Source organism: Erinaceus europaeus, chromosome 2 (assembly GCF_950295315.1).
Source record: "Erinaceus europaeus chromosome 2, mEriEur2.1, whole genome shotgun sequence".
Classification (NCBI taxonomy): domain Eukaryota; kingdom Metazoa; phylum Chordata; class Mammalia; order Eulipotyphla; family Erinaceidae; genus Erinaceus; species Erinaceus europaeus.
Genome location: NC_080163.1, coordinates 111,644,452 through 111,669,767, shown reverse-complemented (window position 1 = coordinate 111,669,767; position 25,316 = coordinate 111,644,452). Strand labels below are relative to the sequence as shown.

Genomic DNA, 25,316 nt, shown 5'->3' with positions numbered 1-25,316 from the left:
AGGAATGTTTTTTTTAATGAAAATATACTAGAAATGAAATTTCTTGGTACCATAACATGTACTTTGACATATTGTACCAAATTGTGCTTTGCCTTTAACACAGCATCCAATGTTTCCCTGCACTTTCTCTAATGAAGGTGATTGTTTCTATACTTACTAAGTTAATAAATCTATCCTAACATCATTGTTCCCTCTTTAACCTCGTTTTTGTTTTGTTAGGCAAGGAATATATACATTTCAAAAATATGAAAAGCAGATCATTTCTCGTAGTCCCACAACCTACAGAAAAGTACTATATAATCATTTTAGTGATGAATTTTCAATATATATATATATATATATATATATATATATGTATGTGTGTATGTACATGTATGTGTGTGTTTTAAAAAATGAAACTAAATTGTTTATACAGCTATAATATGACTTTTAGTAAGCAGTACAGTATAAATATAATTTTGGAACAAATACTATTATGCCAACAGAAAGTAAGGTTAAGCTGTTGTTTTGCCAATATAACAGCATGCCAGTATTCTGACTGAACTTAATTCACTTAATCACTATTGGTCAAGGGAATGATTTCATTCACTCACTATTACAAACAGACTGTGATATAAGCCTTGTAAAACATGTACATACATACTTGTTGGACCACTATCTTTAAGCTTTATTTTTGTAAGTGGAACTACCAAACTGAAGCATTTGCTGAGGTTAAGTTTTTGTTTGTTTCTTTGTTTACTTGTTAAGAAAAAACTCCTGGAAATTACTGAACAATACAGTGAAGTGGCAGGCTGCAAAATCAGTACATATAAATCAGTAGTGTTCCTCTATACGAACACTAAATTAGAAAAAGAAATCCAGAAATCAACCTCCTTTACTATATTTGGGAAAAATGTTAACAAATAATGTGAAGGACTTGTAGGTTGAAAACTATGAGTCATTCTTCAAGTAAATAGAAATAGATACAAAGTAATTGAAAGATATTCTATGTTTGTGGGTAGGAATAATTAACATTATGAAAATGACTATTCTACCCAGAGCCCTGTACAGATTCAATGCCATCCCCATCAAGATATTACCAAATTTCTCCAAAGAGATCAAACAAAAGCTATGAAGCTTTATCTGAAACCAAAAAAATTCCTAGGATTGCCAAAAATCAATCTTGAGAAAAAAAGAACAAGACCAGAGGCATCAAACTATACTAAAGAACTACTATGGAGTCGAGCGGTGGTAGCTCAGTGGGTTAAGTGCAGGTGGCGCAAAGCACAAGGACCAGCCTAAGGATCCCGGTTCGAGCCTCCGGCTCCCCATCTGCAGGGGAGTTGATTCACAAGCAGTGAAGCAGGTCTGCAGGTGTCCATCTTTCTCTCTCCCTCTCTGTCTTCCCCTCCTCTCTCCATTTCTCTCTGTCCTATCCAACAACAACAACATCAATCATAACTACAGTAATAAAACAACAAGAGTCACAAAAGGGAATAAATAAATATAAAAAAAACTTCTTAAAAAAAAAGAACTACCTTAATCAAAACTGATTGTTACTGGAACCAAAACAGACATACAGATCAGTGGAACAGAATTGAAAGTCAAGAAGCGAGTCCCCACATCTACAGGCAACACATTTTTCACAAAGGGGCACAGAACATTAAATGGAGGAAGGAGAGCTTCTTCAACAAGTGGTGCTGAGAAAACTGGATTAAAACATGCAAATGAATGAGATTGGACCACCACATATCATCATACACAAAAGTCAACTCCACGTGAACCAAAGATATGGATATTAGACCAGAAGCTATCAAATACTTAAGACGAAAACATTGGCAGAACACTTCATGGCCTATGCTTCTGAAAAGTCTTCAGAGATTCAAATCCAACAGCAAAGAAAACAAAAGCAAAAATAAGTCAATAGGACTACATCAAACTGAAAAGCTTCTGCACAACAAAGGGCATCACCAAACTAATAACTAATAAACTAATAAATAACTAATAAACCACATCCTACAGTGTGGGAGAAGTTTTTTGTTTGTTTGTTAGCTTGTTTGCCTTCACAGTTATCACTGGGGCTTGGTGCCTAAACTATGAATCCACTGCTCCTGGTGCCCCCCTCCCTTTTCATTTTATTGGATAGGACAGAGAGAAATTGAGAGGGCAAGGGGAGATAGAGAGGGAGAGAGACAGACACCTGCAGACCTGCTTTACTGCTTGTGAAGTGACGCCCCTGCAGGTGGGGAGCCGGGGTCTTGAGTGTGGGTCCTTGTACTTCCTTGCACACTATGTGTGCTTAACCTGATGTGCCACTGCCTCGCCCTCCAATGTAGAAGATTTTTATACAATATACTTCAGATAAGGGACTGATAACCAAAATTTATACAGAGTTCAGTAAACTTAACTCCAAAAAAACTAACAACCCCATAAGGAAATGGAGTGAGGACATAAAACCTTACAGAAGAAGAGATCCAAAGGGTCAACAGACATGTGAAAAAGTGCTCAAAGTCTTTGATTATCAGATAAATGCAAATAAAGACAACAATAAGGTACCACTTTACACCTGTGAGAATGTCATGTACCAGAAAAAAGTAGTAACAACATATGTTGGAGAAGGTGTGGAGAAAAAAGGACACTCCTACACTGCTGGTGGTGGTGTGAACAGGTCCAACCTTTGTGGAAGACAGTTTGGATATTTCTCAGAACACTAGAAATAGACCTGCTATATGACCCAACAATTTCTTCTCTTTCTTTCTTTTTTTTTTGAAAGAACTTGCTTTATTTACTTTGTAAACTACATTGCCTGAAATCCAAATACATATTTAGTATGAGAAAGAAATTTCTGATGGTTCCCCATGGAGTAGGCGAGTTATTTTAGAACCTTCAAGAAGACACCATACAAGGCTGGAGAGGCAGCTCACTGAGTAGGGAAGGGCAGGTGTCCTGTCATACACCGTGGCCCAAGTTCAAGCTGCTATAGCACATGGAAGATGTGCTATGAATGGTTTCTCTCCCTCCCTCTGTCTCTTTCTCTGCCTCTGTGTGCAAAATGGTAAAAATGTGCACATGTGAATCCCTGGCTCCACAAATTACAAAGTCAAAAAACAAAGCAGAGAAACTTTTTAAAACAATTCCCTCTAGGATGACTCACAGCCTGAAAGATAATCCTGCTACCCTGAATAATTTGTCTTTCAGGTGGTCTGCCTCATCCCAATTTAACCAGAGATATCTATACCCTCCACCCTCCACACATAATTGTACACACACACACACAGGTTCAGGCATGTACACAGGTAGTACTGTCTTACATGTGCTTTGCAGAAACCGTCACAGCCCCATCATTTTGAAAATGCTCATGCAATTCTGCTTTGTTTTTGTCTCAGCCATTAGATTTAAAAGCCCTTCTGTGTGATTGCCAAGCACATTAATGTGAACAAATGTTAAAAAGGAGGAGGAGGAGGAGGAGGAGGAAGAGGAGGAGGAGGAGGAGGGAGGAGGAGGAGGAACCTAGATTCCTGAGATACCAAAATGTGTGTAATGTCTTGAGGCAGCATCACAGTGTGGCAGCATGTTGCAGAGTCACTCTTGCTGAGAACTGTTCTAAATTGTGACCCAACAATTTCTTTCCTGGGGGTCTATCCAAAGAAAACAAAGCACCTATCAGAAGAGATCTGTGTATACCTTTGTTCATAGCAGCACAGTTTGTAATCACCAAAACTTGGAAACAATCCAGATGCCCAACGACAGATGAGTGGCTAAAAAACCTGAGGTATATATACATGATGGAATACTATTCAGCTGTTAAAAACAATAAACTCATCTCCTTTGTGTCATCTTGGATGGAACTGGAAGACATCTTATTAAGTGAGATAAGCCAAAGACAAATACTGAATGATCTCACTTATAAATGAGAATCTAATAATTAAGGATAGGGAAGGAGAAAACAAAGTCAAACGTGAATGGCATGGTATATTGCATCAAAGCAAGGAACTCTGGGGAAAAGGTGGTGAAGGGAGGAGTGGAAGAGAACTGTGGGGGCCAGGTGCATAGTGAAATATTATGTGACAATAACTACACTGTAAAGCATTAACCCCCTCAATAAAAGAGGGGGGGGAATTAGCTTTTTTGTATAAATTTCTGGGAGTTATTTTTTTCCATGTTTATCTTGGGGCATATGTCTGGCAGCCATTTTTAGTCCCCCCCCCCTTTTTTTTACTGGATAGGACAGAGAAAGATTGAGAGAGGTAGAGGAGAAAGAGAGGGAGAGAGTAAGATAGACATCTGCAGATCTGCTTCACCAATTGTGAAGCATTCCCCTGCAGGTGGGAAGCAGAGCTGGTACGCCATCACCCAAATCCCCCATAGTTTGGGATTTTTGATCAGTGATGGATTTCTGCAGAAATAACACCCATTTAAATCTCACAGTGATGGAGAAAAGCTATTTCTGTTATGGGGAAAGGGGAGGCAGGAAAAGGCCAACGCTTGATTCCTCCCATTCTAAAAGTTTGTCAGGCATTATCTCAACAAAGAATTGAGAAGAGAGCATGATTTTCATATACCTTAAACTTTATTCAGGAGAACTGAGAACATTCACATGTTAGAACAGAGAGAGAGAGGTAGAGAGGTAGAGAGGGAAAGAGAGAGAGAGAGAGAGAGAGAGAGAGAGAGAGAGAGAGACATGGAGAGGAGACCAAGTTTCCATTTACATGTTCTGGGCAGAGAGAAAGAGCAGACATAACCAGGGGTCTTGCTTTTTTTTTTTTTTTTTTTCAATTTTTTCCCTTTTGTTGTCCTTGCTTATCGTTGTTATTGTTTTTGTTGGAGAGGACAGAGAGAAATCGAGAGAAGAGGGGAAGATAGGAGGAAGGGGAGAAAGACACCTGCAGACCTGCTTCACCGCCTGTGAAGCAAACCTCCTGCCGGTGGGGAGCCAGGAGCTCAAACCAGGATCCTGATGCCTGTGGGTGTGCTTTCCGCCAATGTGCGCTTAACCTGCTGCGCCACCGCCCCGCTCCTGGGTCTTGGTTTTAAAACCCAAGCCCCGCCTCCACCTTTCCAAGCCACAGCTGTATCCACTCCTATTTTCTGGGCGGTACTACTGTACCCTCCAGGTAATCCTTGTCCCTTAGCGCTACTTAATGTATTCACACCGGCAAATATCTTTCCTGCCCTAAGATTATAGAAACATAAAATACATTTTTTATTATTAGCTGTAACTATTTTAAGGGCATAAACAGCACAAAAATTGGGGCCTGGTGGTGGTGCACCCGGTTAAGCTCACGTTACAGCTCCCCACCTGCAGCGGGGATGCTTCAAGCAGTGAAGCAAGTCTGCAAGTGTCTTTCTCTCACTCTGTCTCCCCCTCCTCTCTCAACCTCTCTCTGTCCTCTCGAATAAAATGGGGAGGAGGTGAGACAAAAGGCCACCAGGAGTGGTGGCTTCATAGTGCTAGCACCAAGCCTTTGCGATAACCTTGGAGGCAAAAAAGAAAGAAAAAGAAAAGAAAAAGCACAAAAACTAATATCTAATACCTAGCAGGTATTATTATTTTATCACATTTCAGTTGCTTCTCTTCACCCTCACAATTCTTTTCAATCACAAATATAACTAATGTCTGATAATCATTTCTTCTTCTCTTTGTCGCCTAAAGTAATCATTATCCTGAAGTTTTAATCTTGAAGTTAGTGGGTGGTATTGCCAGGTGTGAGTTTGAATTTATGTGTTTATGTATTAGCAACCATAAGCACTATACACTCTAGTTTTGGATACTATAGGTGTAGGTGTAGGTATGAAAGTGTTTGCATGATGTCTGTTATCTTTTTGCAACTTGAATTTAACCCAAAAATGTGTTTTTGAGATTTGTTTATTTTTATACATATTTTCCTGATTCTTTTTTAACTCATCTTATCTTAAAGAACATAAAAGTCACTTAGTTTATTCACTTATTTCTTTTAACTAAAGAACACTAAGTTATCTCTATCTTTTCCACCCACACTGTGATAAGCTTCTTTGTTCCCTTTGCATCAGACAAGTAGCTTCAGTTTTCTGTGTGGTCCTACAAGAAAGATGAGCACCTTTAACTCAGAATAATTCCCAAAGTGCCAATTTACACTTCCGCCAGCAATACCTAAGAGTTCTCATTTCCCCTGTAATGTCACATAATTTGATGTATTACACCTTGCTTTTTACCAATAGGATGGATGATAAATGAGACTTTTATCTTTCCATTTGTTTCTTCTTGATTGTTTTATTTTTACTTTATTTATTTCACAAATGAGGAAAAGGGTGAGGGAGGCAGAGAATGCACAAGAAAGAAAAAAAAAACAGAAACAAATTATCACTTAGGCATATGTGATACCTGGGATTGAACTCAGGACTCCAAGCCTTTGAATTAAGAGTTATACTACTATACCACCTCCCATGCCACCTCCTTGATTGTTTTTGAAAGGCTCCTTGCTTATATGGATTTTTCCGTTCTATGTGTGGACTGTTTGTATAATTGGACCACTTAGAATAATGTTTATTTTGGGGTGCAGGGGAGGTAGCATAATAGTTATGCAGAGAGACTCTCTACCTGAGGCTTTGAAGTCCCAGATTCAGTCCCCTGCCTCACCATAAACCAGAGCTGAGCAATGCTCTTGTAAAAATAATAATAATAATAATAAAAGAAAGAAAAAATGTTTTTAAGAACTAATTACTAGGGCCAACTAAAAATACAACTACCTAGAGACAGATGTAGAAAAATGTGCATATTTGTATGAAGAAATGAATTCTACTGAAAGACATTAGAGAGCAATGTCAAACAAGGAAAAGATATACATGAATAATGATTAGAAAGTATTTTTGAATGAGTATTCAAAACTATTTATTAAGAAAAGAAAGTGAAGTGGCCTGGTGGTGGTGCACCTGGTTGAGTGCACATGTTATAATATGCAAGAACCAAGGGTCATGCCCCCAGTCCCCTCCTCCAAGGGTGGAGGGGGAGAAGCTTCATGAGCAGTGAAGAAGCGCTGCAGGTGTCTCTCTGTATCTTTCCTTCTCTATATCCCCCTTACCTCTTGATTTCTGGCTGTCTTTATCCAATAAATAAAGAATGAATGAATGAAATACACAGAAGAGGGGAACACAACAGAGGACACACACAGGAAATGGTATATCCCAGAAGAGATCCTAAAAATCACTAGAGAAATGGCAAGCCTTTCAATTAATGAAACTGGCCGATGTAGAGGGGGAAAAATACCTATGGAATTGTATATCATTAGCTCCAGTCATTCTCAACTACCCCTCTAACAGATTAAAGAAATACTCTACTGGGGCTGACCAGAGGCTGATCTGGAAGTGAAAGATCAGACAAGTTGTGATAAAACAATGAACATACATGTTCCATCAAGAGGGGGGGAAAAACTTTTGAAGAGAACCTTGCTTCAACCTTTCTGGAATAAATAATTAAATTGTTTCAGAAAAGCAATCATGTTTTGTTTCCCAGAAGTGAAACAAGTCAGAAACAGAAGGATAAATATGGGATGATCTCACTCACAGGCAAAAGCTGAAAAACAAGATCAGAAGAGAAAACACAAGTAGGACCTGTACTGGAATTGGTGTATTGCACCAAAGTAAAAGACTCTAGGGTGGTTGGGGGTGGGCGGGAGGGGAAGAATATAGGTCCTAGAAAAAGATGACAGAGGACCTACTGGGGGTTGTATTGTTATGTGGAAAATGTACAAACTATTGTGTTTACTGTTGACTGTAAAATATTAATCCACGAATAAAGAAATTTTTAAAAAGAAAGTGAATTTTAATCTGAATTTATCTATACAATGATGCAGAAAAAGCCAAAAATGTTTTTATAAAAACAAGCTCTGGAGAATTTTCTGTTAAAGAAGAATAAATAGATAAAATAAATAGAAGAGAACCTTAACACATAGGAATCAGTCAACAAAAGCAAAACAACATATTATAGAATTAACCCCACACCATAGAGAAAGCACTGCATTTATCTATTTAGAAGTGTGTGGGGCTGGGAGGTGGTATACCCAGTTGACTATATACATTTCCATGTGCAAGCCTCCACTTCCCACTCTAGGAGGGAAGATTTAGGAGTGGTGAACAGAGTTTCAGGTATTTCTCCCTCTCCTTCCCTACTTGCCCCTCCCCTCTCAATTTCTCTCTGTCCTATCAAAAAAAAAAAAAAGTGTGTGTGTGTGTGTGTGTGTGTGTGTGTGTGTGTGTGTGTGTGTGTGTGAGTGTGTGTGTGTATGTGTGAGAGAGAGAGACAGAGACAGAGATTTGAGGCAGAATGGTAGATGTCTCTTAGTATCAGTAGTTTTATCTATAAATTGGGGCTAAGATATGTTGCTTTAAAGGACTTAAATAAAATAAATATTTTGTGAGTAGGTAGGTTACTAGTTATGAATTAAAGAACTTAAGTAGTTCTTAGAACTTAAGTAGTTAAGTAACTGTATCACTTAACAATTAAGTAGTTCAAGTAACTATAAGAAGTTATATAAATCTCTACTGAGACCAATATTACAATATTTGGAAGTATGGAATCCTATGTCTTCTAGAGCCTCAACATTGCTGTCGGACAGTCAACAGGTCAGCTGGATTTCGGCTGTGTCCAGAACCAAGAGCTTTACATGCTAACGATGATATGGGTTTGACCTTGATAACAAGCTTTGGAGCAGAGCTCAAGAAACTCCCAGGGCCAGGGAGACAGTTCAGTGCATTGGAGCACAGAACTCGCATGCTTGTGGCCCTTGGGTTCCGTCTCTGGCATCACTACATATCAGAGCTGAATAATGCTCGGGATCTCTCCCTCTCTCTCTCTCTCTCTCTCTCTCTCTCTCCCTCCCAAATAAATAATAGATGATGATGATGATGATGATAGATAGATAGATAGATAGATAGATAGATAGATAGATAGATAGATAGATGTTGATTCCTAGGAGGAATAAGTAAAGAAATTTCTAGTATGACTGTCCTAGGTACCCATCCTGGGTCTGCCTGATAAACTAATCATCTTCACCTGTGAACATGGGGTGCTTTCCAGCACCCTGGACCCCTAACCACACCTCCTCTATATCCTGAGCACTTCTGATGAGCCAAGCAGTGCATCAGGAAGCTTTAGTATCTGCCTTCTGAATGTGGCTCCTTGCAAGAACTTCAAAGGAAGAGGTTATTTTGCATTTCATCTTTCTGTTTTCAGCACCCATCTGAGCACTTGTAACACATTAGACATATAGTCACTCTTCCTCTTCTTTTGAATAAATGGGTGACTCCATCAGAAAGGGGAAAGCCCAAACATAAATAAATGCCTCCTCCAACTTCCGACAGCCACTAAGAAGAAACAACTTAATTTACCACGATGCTTCATCCAGTCCAGTTTCCTTGTAAAGAAAACTGGGGCTCAGAAAGCAGTTCTTAGGGCACAAGGCTAGCTTGTTTGGGAAGCCTTTGACTTGAAGCCAGGTCTCTTTCATATCTAGGTCTGTGTTGTCTAAGGCAAAAAATAAAAACCTTGTTTCTATTTTTACTGCTTTAACCAAAGGTCATTGCTAATGTGTGGAAGCAAGAGATTCATTCAGCCATGATTATGGTGTTCCTGTTGTTGAGGAGGAGATACACATGGTCACACATGGCTGAGCAGGGTCCCCTTGGCTTTGTCCCAGTTCCGATGAGAAAGAATTTCCAGAAACACGCTTTCAGGTGTATGATTTCTAAATTCTTTTATTAGCCATGCAAATTAAGGCTAAGAGGAAAGGCTTAGGCAATAGATTACCCAAAAACCCAGGGTAAAACACAAGGTCAAAGGCCAAGGCCCAAGACCCCTCCTTGTTCAAGATCCACTCTATTATAGCACCTCTTACATCACAGCAGAGCTCACTCATTGTTGGCCCAACGAGTAAGCCGTCCCCCTTCATATAATGCAAAAAGGAGTAAGGGGAACCCTTCACCAAGTATATCTCCGCTCCACATGTGCAAATTCAGTGAGAACAAACTACACGCTAGGGATGTGCGAGCATGCATCCCAATTCCACGTGTGCAAACCTAGCAAAGAACAGAGTGTACTCCCCAGGACCCCCTGTGTCCTGAATTTTCCCTCAACACTGTCCTTTATACCAAAAGTCGGTGTTATTGTAAATACTGGCTATTGTTCATTAACAGTAAGTTTGGGCCCAACAAAGCAGACTGATCTAATGTAATTGTTAGACTATCTCTGAGATGCCCAAGGTGGAAAAAAAAAAATGTGCTCCCTTTCTTGTTTGATAACTTCTATGTAAGGTGATTCTTCCCTGGTGAGGGCAGCCAATTATCAGTAATAAAAAGTGGCTAACCTAGCAGAGATTCCAGAGGAAATAAGAAGTAAAATGGAATTATGTCCCATCTTCCATGCCTGCAGGGCTGCACTGTTGAGTTCAAGGAGATTGGAGGCAGGATTGATAAAAAAGAAAAGAAATGGAATACACTTATGCAGTCAAAGCCACTCACTAGTTTGCTGCTAATAAGAACATCTGTTTGAAAAGAAAAAAGACTCAACCTCTTTCAGGAAACCAATGCCTGAAGTCTCCCCTGCTGGGTTGAACTATTGGGTTTGCTCTCTTGAATTTCAAAGTTTTTCTGCCTCCTCAAGCCTCCAGTGATAACATTTCAGTTTGATAAACACCCCCTCCCCCACCACCACCACCTATGGTTTGTGCTTGTAAAAGGAAAGAACTGACCACAAATATTTCTACCAGGCTGGCTCCCTGTAGAGAAAAGCAGGGCTTAAATATATATATAAATAAATAAAAAAATAAAAGCAACTGAACAGCTGGGGATACAATAACCATGGCCAAACGAACCTTTCACTTTTACACATTAACAGTGAGCTTTGTTAAAAATATAAGCAAGAGTGAGTCAATAAATATAGCAAGCAAACAGAAAGATCTAAAACGACATCATAGAGTACCTAATGAAATAGTTCCTACTTAGACCTAGATACCCTCCTCACCTACCTCCTATTCCACATCCCTCAATCACTCCAAAGCTAACCTGTCATACCAAATAAGGACTGCAAAAGCTGAATAAGGGCAAGAGACTGGCATGCTTTAATGGTGACTCTTTAGTCACCATCAGGCCATCCAATCACCTGGGGCCCTGGTCAGGGAGCCCTGGTGTTTCCACACAGACATGATGGGCCTAGACCTCTGACAGATCCCTTTCTCCACTGTCACTGGTCATCTCCATTGGGAACAACACAATGGACCCCTGTGTGGGCCCCTATAAGGCCCTGCTCTCAATGTGGATAAACAAGGGTAGGGAATGTTCCATTCTTTGAAGGGAGGTTGGATAACATACTCCACCTATCACGGATAGGTGGATGATGGGTCCTGAAATTAGTGCGGCCTGGAATGTTCCTAACCATGACCACAGAATGCCAGATCAGACCTACAGGGATGCAGAGGTTACATAGGCTCCTGTGCTGACTATGGGCCTCAGATCAAATCTATGAGGTTTACAGTTTACAGTATTTATATACTTTTCCCATATTTGGGAATTGCTCTCTCCCCTGATCCAGCTTTCTAGTCCTTTTTCCAACTATGACATCATCGTCCCAGACAATAGCTTAGGTCACCTGCATGTTAGATGTAAGCTTAGGCAAAAACTAGTAAGGTCATGGGCCTCTTGGAATATACCTAAAATAGACCTACTAGCTTTTTCCAAAATGGAGACCACAAATCTTCATCTGCAATATTCTTGTCTTTAGGTCCATGATTAGTGAATAATTTGTTCCACCTTATATCTTAACTCTTTTTCAGCCACCAGGTTCCAGACACTATCATGATGCCAACCTGACATCGCTGGGCAGACAACCACACCAAGGTGTCCTGGAGCCCCACCTCCCCAGATCCTTACCCCACTAGGGAAAGAGAGAGAGAGGCTGGGAGTATGGATCAACCTGTCAATGCCCATGTTCAGCAGGGAAGCAATTATAGAAACCAAACCTTCTACCTTCTGCACCCCATAATGATCCTGGGTCCATACTCCCAGAGGGACAAAGAATAGGAAAGCTTTCAAGGGAGGGGATTGAATACAGAGTTCTGGTGGTGGGAATTATATGGAATTATACCCCTCTTATCCTATGGTCTTGTCAATACTTCCATTTAATTAATTGATTAATTAGATAATTAATTAAAGAAAGGCTTTTCTCATAAGGTACTTTACCTTGCTGGTCTGGGCATATAGATTTGGCCATGAAAAATAGACTTGGGCTGATGTCTGAGACTTCCCACAAGCTAACTTGTGCCCTGAGAAGTGTTTCTAAGATTTGTTTTTTTTTCTTTTGTAAAATACAGATCATTAGATTGGAGACAGCTCTTTAGGAATCTTTAATTTCAACTCCAGACTTCCCAAAGGAGGAGGATGGAAGGAAAAAGAGAAGTTGTTTAAAAAAAAATGGGGGAGCCGGTGGTGGCACAGCGGGTTAAGTGCACATGATGGAAAACGCATGGATCATTATCAGGGTCCTGGTTCGAGCCCCCAGCTCCACACCTGCAGAAGGTTCCCTTCACAGGCGGTGAAGCAGGTCTGCAGGTGTCTGTCTTTCTCTCCCCCTCTCTGTCTTCCCCTCCTCTCTCCATTTCTCTCTGTCCTATGCAACAACAATGACCGCAATAATAACAACAACGATGATAAACAACAAGGGCAACAAAAAGGGAAAAAAATAAAAATAAAGTTGTTTTTTAAAAAAATGGGGGGAAATTTAGCCTCCTTTGATAGTCATATGAAACTACAGGCACATTCCCAGAAAATACACAGACACACATTCATGGCACATCTTGACTTCTATTTCAGGACCTTGCCCCCTAGTCCCTATAAGGATTTGTGGACTCCTGACTAAGAATTCTGGTTTAGATGATGGGACACATGTGGCCAAAACCTTGGCTTTTGTTTCCTTCTGAGACATTTAATTTCACTGCAAGAAAGTATGTTTTCTGGCCAAAGTCCATATTAGTGACTCTGCCAGAGAATTCAGTTTCTGACAACAGAGGAGCTAGATAGAATAGGCGAGAAACTTGGGGTGCTTTCTATGACCTGAGATGCAGTCGAGTCCACCCTACTCAATACACAAGGGAGCAATTGTCTCCTTCTAGAATCACGGGTCAATCAAGAGTCAAAAACACAGGCCCCCAGTTGCCTGGTAAGAGTTCAGAATGGTTTTGCAAGCTCTGGATTGGTGTGTTTTTAATCATAGCCTTCTATAGTAGTGAAAAGATTAAAGCAAACTAAATGTCCTTTTAAACGGCAAAATAAAGTTAACACCACAAGGGCCAAGGACACCACTCAGTGTTATAGCATAGACTTGCATGCTTGGGGCCCTAGGAAATACAGGTTCAATCCTGGGCACCACCATAAGGGGGAACTGAGTGGTGCTCCAGTTTCTCTCTTTTTTATAAAAAGTAAATAAATATGTACCTCTTTTAAAGTCAACACTGTAAAATGGTATATAGCTTCAGAAATGATCACTATAAAAGCCCCAAGAGAGATGCTATGTCTTGATGGAGAGAAAAAAGAGAAAGAGAGAAAGAAAGAAAAAAAAACCCAAAATGTTACAACCTTTTTAATTACTTGATGAAAAACTGTATCTTAACAACCAAGGCAAGTTGTCAGTTGGATAAAAAAATAGCGGATTATCAGGCTTTGTATCTGCCTTTAATTTTATTTTTTGGTCTTGAAATTTTTGTTGTTGTTGTTGCTCTTTCAGTTTTAAGGTAAGGAGATATAGAGGGCAGGGAAATCTTTGAATGGTAGAGAACAGGACTCACATGAAGTACCGAGTTTGATCCCTGGCACCTCATAAGCCAAAGTGAAGCTCTGGTTGTCTCTGTCTCAATAAACAAACAAAATAAAGAAAAAAATTTAAACAAGGAAGTAAATATTGATTGATATAAAATCAGACTGCCCTCTGTTGTTATTGTCATTTCTCTTTCTTCTTTTTCTTCTTTTCTTTCTGACTTTCTGCAGCATCCCTGATGATCAGGCCTGGCAGAGTTGCCCAAACCCAGAAAACCCCCCAGCCTGACCCTGTATGACAGATACACAGGAAGAGGAACCCAGGTCTCATATCCAGTCCCCATCCTGACTCCAGTGATTCTGCCCAGACTGATTTGCTCTCTGGACTCTGGTCCTCAGTATACGAGTCTGGGTTGATGGGAAATTGTAGGTCCAAATCTATGGAAGTCGCTGATGAGGAGATTCATACAGGCAGACACAGAGTCAGAAGGAAATGATTCATCCAGGGCCACAGAGACCCTTCCAGAGGGACAATGTCCTCACACACCTTCTAAATCTGGGACCCAGCAAGCTTCCAGTCCCCATTCGCTGATGATGCAAGTTGACTTGCCACCTCCTCACCCCCCATCTTCTTGAGTACTGAGAGGTTAGCTACTCTCACAATCACCACCAAGAGAAAATTATCCAAAAGCATCCTTCAGTGCAGTCTGCCAGAAGGTAGAATCTTGTCAATCAATAGGCCATTTGACATTCTGAAAGGTCACAGTCAATACACTGTCATCCATACAGAGCCTGCTGAGTGACAGTAGCACTTACTATTAACCCTGACCTCGTGACCAGACCCACCCCCACCTCCATCATTCTTGTTGAGCCTCTCACTGCCCCTCACCACTCTGTAACAGGTTGTCTGAGAAGAACAGCAGCAATGGACATGTGGGTATTCTGCATGTGCTTCTTCTCCCCAGAGAACTGGGCAGGACCCCTTGGGCCCCAGAAAACTCTTCCTCCTACAACATCACCAGCAAGAAGTGGCTCCCTGTAATGCATAAAGTGGTGTAGTGAATATAAAGTTTTTCAATTCTGTGCCACTTTTTCACAGCCCTTGAGATTGGCTTGGGAATTTGGGTTTCCCATTGAACCCTGGCAGATAACACTTGTTTTTCTATAGCACAAAGTTTTGTGTAATGTCCACTGGCACCCTGATATTATTTCTACATGTTTGCCACTGAAGTAGGTGCCATGGAATGATTCCTAGCTCCCATTACCAACAGAAGTTGATAGGAGTTAAACCTAATCAGTAGAAATTCTGTCTATGTGGATACCCAAGTTTTAGTCTTCATCTAAATCCCAGGGGGTCAGATGGTGGTGCACATAGTACCAAGCACAAGGACCTGTGCAGGGATCCTGGTTCAAGCTCCCAACTCTCCACTGGTAGGGAGGTCCCTTCACAAGTGGTGAAGCTGGTCTTCTGGTGTCTATCTTTCTCTCTCCCTCTCTATCTTTCCCTCTCCCTCTCAATTTCTCTCTGTCTTATCCAATAAAATGAAAAAATATGGCTTCCAAAAAAAAAAAGTGGCTCCCAGGTCTGAATAAGGCAGCAAGGCCTCAGTGATAGATCTATGACAGCTGGATTGCTGGAGGAAGAACAAGTGTGCAGGACTGATACCCAGCCACCCTCAGGGCTTAGCATGCATCTTTGTTAATGCATGTCACATAGTACATAGCGAGTGACAGTGGATGATTCCAGAGACAGGGGAAATGGGAGAGGATTGACCCTAAAGGATCTGGGTAAGAAATGAAAATGTGGGTAGGAGTGATATCCCAACACAGGATGGTGTTTTGATCCAGCACAGGACTGAAAGACATTCTCTACAGGGCCATTGCTTTAGGCAAGCCTGTGATAGATACAAAATGAAAGCTTCCTCTAGGGCAGTCGGGCAGTAGCACAGCGGGTGTTAAGTGCACCTGGCGCAAAGCACAAGGACTGGCACAAGGATCCCAGTTTGAGCACCCAGCTCCCCACCTGCAGGGAAGTTGCTTCACAGGTGGTAAAGCAGGAATGCAGGTGTCTGTCTTTCTCTCCCCCTCTGTCTTCCCCTCCTCTCTCCATTTCTCTCTGTCCTAACCAACAACAATCACACCAATAACAACAATAATAACTACAATAACAACAAAAAACAAAGGCAACAAAAGGGAAAATAAATAAATAAACAAATATTTTTTAAAAGCTTCCTCTAACAGAGGACTCAAACCCCCCTCCATGGCTTTCTGTCACCCCATAAACAGTGAGGAATGCCCCAACCATGGGGCCTACCTTCCCATTTCCACTCAGTGACCATATGTTGGCACCTCCATGACCTGAGTGGCAAGTCTTTCCTGCCTGATGTCCTCTTGGGCAATGCCCTGTCCAGCAGAGGACACAGGTCAACCTTCAAAGAAAGGAGAGCTCTTATTTCAGAGTCACTCAGACTTGAGTCTGCATATGGACTTAGTCCCAGTACCTTGGGGGTCTTGGTGGGCTCCCTGTGATGTCCAAGGACTTTAGGGGGGATTTGATCCAATAGCGAGGCTATCTAGTCACCCTGACCAGCCAGCATGTATTGGGTGAGTGGGAACTTGGAGCCTAGAGAGGGTAAGTCTCCTGTCCCCCAGCCAAGACCACCAGAGGTTCAGTTGGTATTGGCAGGCACTTTTCAGCCCTATCTCCCCAGAAATACTGGTTTCTCACCCTTCTCCAGACCTAGCCTGAGGTCATTGTTCTGCCTAGCTAATGTTCTCTGCACGCTCATGCCTGGTGGATCCATGTTAAAAGCCTGGCAGAAACGGGTTCAGGGATCTCTCCCTTCCCCCACACTTGTGACAAAGGTCACCTGACCTGCCTGTCAGAAAAACTTGTGCAGGTGTCTCCTGGCAGCACAGCTCTCTGACAGCTGCCAACACTCAGATCCTTTTGTCCTTCACTGAGCTGGCCTGTTCAAGGATAACTTCACTTGGTGCCTCTAGGGACAAAACAGACACAGGTCTCTGGGGAAGGTGACTTAAGAGTGGCTCTTGAGCTCCAGGGTCTTCAGGAAGAGATTTCAGGAGTAAGATGGAAATGATCCTCCTATTACCTGCAGCCCATCCTCTCTCCTTTTATCTGGAGAAAGCCTGAAGTGCTCTTTGCAGAGGTTGCCCCTGTCCACAAATGTTTGCTTGCAAATTCAGAGAACTCACAAGCTCCACAAAATTCACAGGAGTTCAAGGTCTCTGAGGGCGGGGCAGGAGTTGGTATAGGAAGGAACTTCAACCATGAGGAAGAGTCTCCATTCAGGAGTAGAAATCCATCTGCTTTTCCTGCCACCAAACACACACACCAGGACTAGGCACCTGGGCCTCTTGTGTTGCCACAGGACTCAGGCTGTTCTCACTGACCCTTGCTCAGCAAAGTTGTTGCACCTAGCATAGGAGTCTGCTATTTAGCTCTTGCCTAAAGGATAGGGGCCAGTTCGACTGGTTCGTAAAAGCCACTGATTAATTTCAGGAAATTTTGTGAAAGTTGGTTGTTCTGCATACTATTATTCAAAGTTAAGCCACAGAAGTTTCAAATTACATCTAATTAAATTAGATAAAGCACAATTCAATTAATACTTAAATCAAAGGTAATTAACACTCAAACCTCATAATTTCTTTATAACTTTACTATAGTTTTACTATTAGCTCAATTTTTGAGGCATTTTACATCTATTCTGTCTGTGCAGCGGAAATTGTACATTGTGGTATCAAATGAACTTCTGCCTAACTCTGTGTTCAGCCAGCTAAAAATTGGCAGCAGCTTAAAATTGGCCATGATGGAAACATTTATGCCATGGGAATAGGCAGATACTCCAAGTGTTGATGATTCTCCAGAATTCAGACAGTCATGAAGAAAACGTTAATTATGTAAGTTAAGCCAAAAGGCTGCTTTGTAACTGTGAATAACATACTCATCTGAGGGCATTGTTTTGAGTAATTAGAGTAAATAGAGTCTCTTATCCAATGAAGGCTATTCAGTGTGGACTCATGACAGCAGTTGAGACACTCTGTTGAGTCACTCTAGTCATCTTGACAAAAAAGAATGTATCAGTGAATATAGGTTCCCCCACCTCCACAAGGATTATTGCTGGGTCTTGGTGCCTGTACTATGAATCCAACACTCTGCTTCAAGTGTTCATTTTCTTTCTTCCTTCATTTTTTTCCTTTTCTTTTCCTTCCTTCTTTCTTTCTCTGACTAAAAAAGAGAATACCTGTAGCATTGCTCTACTACTTACGAAGCTTCCTTTCTTCAAGAGAAGACCAGAGACTTGAACTGGGTCCTTGTTCATGGTAACATGCTCTCTACTGGGTATGACACTATCAAGGCCCTTAAGGAGCATTTATGTCAAGGCTGCACTTGTCCATTGATTGTAGTGAGTTTGCTAACTATAGATGCAAGAACTTTACTATGTTAGCGCACAGTTTACTTCCTTGTTCTCAAACCGGTTGGTCCACTCACTCAAATGGTTACTGGAAAGACCCTCACCATTTCCCTGTTTCCCACTCTCCTGACCATATATGGTGTCAACAAATAACTGTCTCTGAAGACCCCCAGAGGCCCCCTCCTCCCTTAATATTCCCGGCCATATAAGGCTAGGCCATAGCTGCCCTGTTTTTTCCCCTGCCCCAAACTATAAAAACCCTTGCTTACCATACAATCAATGCGCTATTCATAGGCAAATAGCGTCCTGGGGTGATCCACAGGGAAAGACCCCCAGCGTGTACTCACCTCTGCTGCCCTTGATTTGACCTCTTCAGCCCCCTCCTCTGGTGCACAACAGAGTGGGTCAGCCGGCTTGGTCAGATTGAGAAGCAGGGTCCTCATCAGGACCCCAACACTTTCTCTATGTGTCTATCTCTCTGTGTCTTTCTTTCTCATTAAAATAAAATAAAATGTTAAAAACAAGAAAGAAAAAAAACTATCATAAGCTTTCTGCTGAACACTCCACTAGAGGTTGAACCTTTTTGTGAATCTTCCCAGACAATACTTTTAGCCTACCTGCACGTTAGCTGTCAGGCTCACGCAAAAAGTAGTAAAGTCATGGCCCCTTGAAATATACTTAAAATAGACCTCCTAGCTCATCTAGGACCCCAATCTCATCTGTTATATTCTTACCTTTAGGTTCCTGATTATTAAACAGTTTGTTCTTCTTTATATCTTAATGCTTTTCAACCACCAAGCTGCAGATGCTACCATGATGCCAACCTGACTTCCCAGGCCAGACAACCTCCCTCACCACTGTGTCCTGAAACCCCACCTCCCCAGAGCCCTGTCCCACTAGGGAAAGAGAGAAACAGGCTGGTGGTATGGATTGACCTATCAATGCCCATGAGCACTAGAGAAGCAATTACAGAAGCCAGACCTTCCACCTTCTATACCCCATAAAGATGTTTGGTCCATTCTCCAAGAAGAATAAAGAATAGGGAATCTTCCAATGGAGGGAATGGGATATGGAACTCTGATAGTGGGAACTGTATGGCATTTTACCTCTCTTATAACACAATCTTGTGAATCATTATTAAATCACTAATAAAATTTTTAAAAATTAAAAGGTCTGTCCTGTTGTTTATTAATTCATTTCCTGCTGTGTCCTACAAAATTTGGAACCACTTATAACAATAAGTATGAAGTAATATGAGAGATAAATAGATAAAGAAATCAAACCAAAGGGCAGGTGAGGACAGAAAAATTCGTCTGAGGGTAGACAGGAATACACAGAAATCCAGACCAGCAGGCACTGCACCATTCCCAACTGATAGTGAAGAGTAAAGTTGACTCTACTATCCCAAAGTTTAAAGCAGAGAGTCAGGAAGTATCAGTATGAAGATGTCCATGAATCCCAAGAAGCATGCTCTTCCAAGACTTGGAGTCTGAGAGTAATTGCCCCCTGGCTCCTCTTTGGTGGGTCCTGGTGGAATGGTTTCAAGGGACTGTTTCAAGGACCTTACATTAAAAACACCCCAGTGAGGGCCCTACCTCCACTTTTTACAGCAGCACCCAAGCCTAAGACAATGTGGTGGCTGAGCTGGGACAGAAAAAGAGTCCTTGCAGACCCCAGACATTGAGACACACACACTTCTCAGATGTGGTAGTTACGCCAGGGCAAATCACCCCAAACATCCTGGTTCATATTTCCTCTTTAAAGACACAAAGAGCTCATGAAATATCCATGATTTCCTCTTCATGCTTCCTTTCTCATGGCTTTATCTTCATTTGCATCCAATGAATTGCTTTTGTGTCTTTCACACAGGAACACTATCACAGAACACCCATTGTGGATGCCATGCTAGGATGGGGACATAGAGTGGACAAGAGGGAGGCATGGTCTCTGTCCCAAAGAGTTCAGAAGCTTATGATCAGAGAGGTGGCAGACCTGAACATGTTAGATGGAACATGAAGGTGACAAAACCATGCTTCAGGGCTCTGAACATCAGAATCAGTGGGAACTGAACAGAGAAGGAGGTAGAAATAGGCTTCAGCAGTGAGAGGCACATGAGTCCCAGGTAGGGTGCAGCCTAGCAGCAGCTGGATGCTGACATTGTCCAGGTCCGTTGTGGGCAATGGGGAAGCAGGAGAAATGGCAGGAAAGGAACCACAGGCCCAACTGTAATCACCATTTTTCCACAGTGATTATCATCATCTCTCTTGTGATTTTCATCTAAGCACTGCCTTCCTCTGAGTTCATCGTTCTTTCTCTTCTTGTCTGCTTTTGAAGTATTGCTTTAATCTGGTTGAGATGCCACCTACTGACAAGGGCACACCTGTTCTGTGGGTCCATGGTGATGTCAAGCTTCTGATTCCTTGTCTCCTCTCCACAAACCTGAGTCTCACAGGCCAGGACAATAATTGTAGTTATGCAGGTGGTTGAGCTCAGAGGAGACAGAGTCCATTTGAGTAATCCATGTGGAGTAGGGGCCCCCATCTGCTGTTCTCAGTCTGCTGCTTCCTTACTGAGGAGGGCTTCAGATCCATTGGTGTGTGCGTGTGTGTGTGCGCGTGTGCGTGTGTGTGCGTGTGTGTGCGTGTGTGTGTGTGTAAAAGAAGTAAATCCCCTGAACAACAAAATAAACAATAAGGTGGAACTATAGAGCTACCCAGGAATGAGATGGGAGCCAGGAGAAGAAATGGTAATAAATGCAAAGCCTGATAGTGAGAAGGTTGAGTGCATTAGAGCATTGGAGTGGTATACATAAGGTTCGAGGTACAGTCCTCGGCACCACCATATGCCGGAGATGGGTGGTGGCCTGGTTTCTCTCCTCTCTCTCTCTCTCTCTCTCTCAAAAATAAATAAATACATCTTTCTGTTTAAGTGCAATGCATGCTAAGTTCCAGAATATTTCCAAAAGAAGTGGGGATCTCTGGACCATGGATGCCTAAGTCAGGAGAAATTTAAATATATTTTTATTATTTCAAAATAAATCTAGGTTTATGGAAAAACAAGCATAATGTGGAAACTTTTCATATATATTTAGCCACTTAGTTTCCAATGATGGTAACATTTCACCTAAGCAATTCCATTTGTCAGAACTAAGAAATTAACATTGGTAAAACAAGATTAACTAAACCCTGGACTTGATTTTGTTTTCACTATGACCTATTTTATTTTATTCTAGCACCCCACCCAAGATGGGAATTTTAGGTTTACTTGTCATGTCTCCTTATGCTCCTCTGATTTGCAACAGTTTCCTCTGTCTTTCTTTGACAATTTTAAAGGTCAAATATGTTGTATGACATCCCTTGGTTTGGGTTTATCTGATTTTTCTCATGATTCATTTGGGGCTATCAGCTGGGGAAAGGGTGACCTGGAGGTAATGGACTGTTCTCCTTGCCTCATAGCTGAGTTACACACTGTGACATGGAGATGTTCACTTGTCACCAATTAAGGTGACTCTGCCAGGCTTCTCCATGACAGAGCCTCACCAAACGAAAGGAACCAAGTGCCTATCCTGGCAGGAGTGGCCTCTGTACATGTCGTGAAGATGCTCTTCTCTAACTCTGGAAGTTCCTTGAGAATGTGGGTAGATCTAGGGTAAAAGCAGTGACCAATTTGATAAAGCCAAGAAAGGTCAAAACCCCAGAATTTAGAAAACCCTTCCATATAGATGACTGAGCTGAGCTTTCTCTCCTTTCTCTCTCTCTCTTCACCCCCTTTTTTTTTTTTGCTTTTGACCTTTCCTTGAAAAATGAATCCTTTAACCAAAAGGGTCATCATTCATTCTCTTCTGTTGTTTCATCCCTAGATGTCTGAGAAATAGAAAATCTTATTTAAAATATATAAATAAATTTAAAAATTAAAAAAAGAAAACCTTACTCAAAAACAGATATAATAAAGAAACAACCAGTCATAGATCTGGAGCCCAAAGCTCCCGACCCACACATAACTGTTCTCCTCTTCTGCCATACCATGAACATTAGTGGCCTTGTTTAGCTCTCTGCTTAGGGCCCTGTTAGGCCCACCAGCTCCACCAGCACCCTCTCCTGTCTTTCCTCCCTCATGCATTCACTGCATTTGCAGCTGAGACAGTTCAAGAAGCATAATATGGCCTGAATGGATGAACATTCACAAATCTAAAAACTCTGAAATAGAAGAGAAGAGCAACCAAGCAATCAATTTGCCACCAGGGCTCAAAGTAAGCGAATTTCTTCTCCCTCTTTTTGTGACTAAGAGAGTTTGCACGATGCTCCTGAGGACCTCACCCAACCCACATGGCCTTGTCTGTATTACTTAACGAAGCAAGAAGGACCAGAACGCAGAATGAAGGTTCTGCCTTACCTTGACAGGGCTCAGTGGCTTCTCATCATAGTTCTGTAAATCCTGGGACCTACCAGCTATAATCCATGGCTCCTGATGCAGTGAGAGAAAAAGCCCATCCCAAAGTATCAGTCAACAGCTCATTCTTATGGCTCCTGGCTACCAGCGAACGTAAGAGAAGCAGAGGGGCAGGCTCCCCTCTGTGGTGCAGCTTCGCCAGTGCCCCACCCCAGGAGCCCCGACTTCCAGTTTGAGCCTTTCAAAGCTTCTGTGGACTCAGTGGGTCCAGTAGACACACTGCTCCAGAGAAAATGCAAGGATTTCAGGCAGCAACTCCTCTTCTGTTTGGGTCATTCTGGAAGCCAAGTTCCCCCACATATACACACACACCAGTTTTCTCATGGGGCTTTGGTTTAACTGTAGGGGTGGTGTTTTTTCTGCCTCTTGCCCCCTGGCAGCATTAGTAAAACACCAACTGCCTCTCAAGGGTATTTCTTTCTGCTTCGCAGCATTTGTCTGTGAGATAAGAACGGGCTTGGGCTCTGCCACAAGGCTGGGAGCCCTGTTTCACTTTACATGGTGCTGATGGGACTCAGCCCAGAAGAACCTTTCAATACTGATGTGCGTGTGTGTGTGTGTGTGTGTGTGTGTGTGTGTGTGTGTGTGTGTGTGTGTGTGTGTGTACAGAATCCACGTTCAGTAAAATCTTGTCTCCCCCCCCACCCCCCACTGTTTAGTTACACTCTGGCCATTCCTTAATTCTCACACGAGAATAATTCAGTTGGGCCAGTTTACTTAGTCATGAAATCCCAGAGACACAGAGGATGGGGATGATGGGAAAAGGACTGCTGGCAAAGTGAATGCCTTACCATGCATGAAGCCCTGGGTTTGAGCACCAACAACACATGGGGATACCACAAGCAGCTATTGGGTTAATTCCTTACAATCTTGTAATCCACTACTAATCACAAATGAAAAATGGCCCCAAAATAATAAAAATCATTGGGTCTGAAGTACTTGACTTCTGGACAATATTTATCAAATTAAACTTGGAGTTATAAAGAACATAATAAGGAACTGGAAATAACTCGAGAAGGAAAAAATCCATTTTCCTCTGACTCCAAGAAATGGAAGGGGTGGCAATCTCTGAAAGCAGATTCAGGTAAGCTGGACTGTGTGTCATCTCAGAAAAAGAAGTTTCATCTTTCCATCCACACCCAGCAGACAGAGGTGGGAAAAAAGAAAGTCAAAAGTGGATTCCAGTGGCTGCTCAGAAAAGAAAAAGGAAGTGACCGTGCTCTTGGGTTTCAGATGTCTGAGCAGAAGTGAAAGTTCATTTCAGCCCTTCTCAACCCACAGAGTCATAGACTCTGTGGGTTGAGAAAGGTTGGGGGTAATGGTGGAGGGAGTAGTGTTGGGCCAGGGGAGGGTAAGGCTCTGAAGAAGGAGCTTACAGACAAGCTGGTGGGAGGTGCAGGGTGTCCTTCCATAAGAGGATATCAGAGGGGAACTCGCGCTACTGCTGAAACCCCCAAGTTCTGTGTTCAGCCTCACCAACTCTCCACTTATTTTTGCACATTTGAGGTGAGTTATGCAAAACCCTGATCTCTCCTTCCACATGTCTGCTGCAACCTCTGGCATCAGTCTATTTTCTAGCCCAAACCAGAGCTATAATCAACAGAATATCTGAGAGGAAGAAAGAGTAAAATAATCCAGCCCAAGATACATTCGAGGATGGGATTACTATTGAGCAATCTCACCTAAAGGAGAACAAATATAACTAGACAATATTTTTTTTAAATTTCAGGACACTAGAAAGTGACCCAAAAAAAACACCCACCAAGAAACTGAGAAGCATTTGATTTTATGGGATTATCTGACTGGGAGGCAGTTTATCAGTAGCATACAGGACTAGTATCCATAAGGTGTGGAGTTTGATCACTGGTGCCAAATACAGCAGAAGCTCTGATCATCTCTCTCTAGTTCTCATTAAATAAATAAATATATTTTTTAAAGGCTTAAAATTGACTGTGGGGGAGTTGGGCAGTAGCACAGCGGGTTAAGCGCACATGGCGCAAAGCACAAGGACCAGCATAAGGATCCCAGTTTGAGCCCCCAGCTCCCCACCTGCAGGGGATTGCTTTGGAAGCAGTGAAGCAGGTCTGCAGGTGTCTATCTTTCTCTTCCCCTCTTTGTCTTCCCCTCCTCTCTCCATCTCTCTCTGTCCTATCCAACAACAACAGCTATGCCAACAATAACAACTAAAACAAGCACAACAACAAGGGCAACAAAAATGGGGAAATGGCCTCCTGGAGCAGTGGAATCGTAGTGCTGGCAATGAGCCCAGTGATAACCCTGGAGGCAAAGAGAGAGAGAGACCCCATAGGAAAAAAAACAATGGTTGTCTGTGGACTTCTAGTTAGAAAGTTCTGCCCCATCCCTAGTACCAGTCTCCTTAGATGAATGAGGAGACCCACAGCTTTACTCTTTTGTGTTATTATTATTATCTTTATTTATTTGATAGAGGCAATTGAAATCGAGAGGGAAAGAAGTGATAGGGAAAGAGACAGAGAAACACCTGCAACACTGCTTCACTACTTGCAAAGCTTTCCCCCTGCAGGTAAGGATCAGGGACCATCTTGGCTTAAAGGGCTGTTGGTACAAACCAGCAATCTCCCCAAATGTTAAGTGCCAGGCATGGCATGGGGCAGAGGAAGGAAAATATGTCATTTTATGATTCAAGGTTATAGCATC

The 25,316-nt window shown here is 42.0% G+C and overlaps 1 protein-coding gene across 1 annotated transcript in view; it reads right to left on the bottom strand.

Annotated features, from left to right (window-relative positions):
• Positions 1-22,860, bottom strand: part of BLK (BLK proto-oncogene, Src family tyrosine kinase) — a 53,424-nt gene extending 30,564 nt beyond the window's left edge. The window contains exon 1 of the mRNA XM_007517230.2: positions 22,584-22,860. The gene's annotated coding sequence lies outside the window, so the exon portion shown is untranslated. The remainder of the gene's footprint in view (positions 1-22,583) is intronic.
• Between the last annotated feature and the right edge of the window lie 2,456 nt (positions 22,861-25,316).